Below are 2,058 nucleotides of genomic sequence, written 5' to 3' on the forward strand. Positions count from 1 at the left end.
TCTAGTGCTAAAGGGAAACTCAACGTGAGTACTGGCCTCGAGGTAAGTCCCTGAGTAGCCGCGCAGAAATGGAGGCATGCAGCCCTTTCCACGAGGTCTTAGTCGCTGTTCTGCTTTATTGTATTTTATTTTTTTAATGTTTTATTGCTTTTTTAAGATTTATGTATTGATTGATTGATTGCTATGTTGGGTCTTCGTTTCTGTGCTAGGGGCCTCTCCAGTTGCGGTAAGTGGGGGCGACTCTTCATCGCGGTGCGTAGGCCTCTCACTATCGCGGCCTCTCTTGTTGCGGAGCACAGGGTCCAGAGGCGCAGGCTCAGGGGTTGTGTCTCACGTGCCCAGTTGCTCCGCGGCATGTGGGAACCTCCTAGACCAGGGCTCGAACCCGTGTCCCCTGCATTGGCAGGCAGATTCTCAACCACTGCGCCACCGGGGAAGCCCCTGTTCTGCTTTATTTTAAAAGAAGTACCCTTTTCAGGACTCCTAGGCCCCTCGGGTGTGCATCATTTTCCCTCCAAGATCAGTGAGTACCTCCAGACCCCTGTGGGCCTGCTGAGCAACATCGAGGCCCAAAGGTCGGTCTCCCGTAGGCCCTCTGTGTATGCCGAGTGATGGGCAACACACTGCTCGTTCCTTAAGGAGAGCTACATTTCCAGAGCACCGGAACAGCCTCAGGACCACATTTCTAGGCAGTGCGACGTGCCATGGAAGTGTTCGTCATGGCCCCCGTCTGAGCTGCCATGAGAAAACACTGTGCTTAGAATTCTTCGAGGACCTCGTACCGGAAGTCACTCTGCTCGAGGAGAAAGCCAGCATCCTACCATGCTGTGGCGCTAACGGGACACTCAGCGTGAGCACTTGCCTCGAGGTAAGGCCCTGAATTGCCGTGCAGAAGCGGAGGCGTGCTGCAGTTTTCAGGAGGCCGTAGCCCCTGCTCAGCGTTAGTTTATTTATTTATTCATTTGTTTATCTATCTGTCTATCTAGTTCTTTATTTTCTTATGTAACTTATCATTTTTGTTTTACTGTGTTGGGTCTTCGTTGCTGCATGTGAGCGTTCTCTAGTTGTAGCGAGCGGGGGCTACTCTTCGTTGCGGTGCTCGGGCTTCTCATTGTGGTGGCTCCTCTTGTTGTGGAGCAGAAGCTCTAGGCACGTGGACTTCAGTAGTTGTTGCATGCGGGCTCAGTCGTTGTGGCTCCCGGACTCTAGAGCGCAGGCTCAGTCGTTGTGGAGCACGGGCTTAGTTGCTCCGCAGCATGTGAGATCTTGGTGGACCAAGGCTCGAACCCACGTCCCCTGCATCGGCAGGTGGATTCCCAGCCACTGCACCACAAGCGAAGCCCCTGCTCTGCATTATTTTAACGTCAGTCCGCTTGGCAGGACATCTAGGAGCCTCGCGTGGGCACCCTATTCCCTGCAAGAACACTGAGTAACCCCAGGCCCCCATGGGCCCGCTATGCCACATCCAGGCCCGTAGCCCTTCGGAGCCACTCTGTGTATGCCGAGTGTAGGGCAACAGACTGCACTCTTTCTTGGGACAGCTTGATTTCCCCAACACTCCCACAGGTCGACGAACACCTTTCTAGCAGGTCCAACATTCCGTGCAAGTCTGCCTCATTACCCTAGTCTGAGCTGCACTGAGAATAACCCTCGGCTTCGCATTCCATCTGGGACCCCCTGCCTGAAGTCACCCTGCCTCCAGGAGAATGTCAGCCTGCGTTCCGACTGCAACTCAAGCCCAGGTCCTCGTGTAACACTGCAGGCTTTTGAAGAGCCACGGGCCCGGAGGCCTAGCTGGGGCGATCCTTGGTTGAGACAGTTCGCTATTTGCAGAACACCCTGCTTCGAGGAGTTGATTCAGGGAAGGAACCACTGGGTCACCTGTGTCTGTTTGGACTTGTTAGAAAGCACAGGGATGTATGCTGCGTGTGCCCGTGGAAATGGGGGCCTGATGGAACTAGCCTTGCTTTCCCATTTTGAAAGCTCCATTCATGCTGCCTTGAAGCTACTTGAAAGTGACTGCTGTTGACAGGCCACTAGCCACTGTAGGCATGGCTC

This window comes from Balaenoptera physalus, assembly GCF_965194825.1.
Source record: "Balaenoptera physalus genome assembly, contig: HAP1_SCAFFOLD_723, whole genome shotgun sequence".
In the NCBI taxonomy this organism is placed as follows: Eukaryota; Metazoa; Chordata; class Mammalia; order Artiodactyla; family Balaenopteridae; genus Balaenoptera; species Balaenoptera physalus.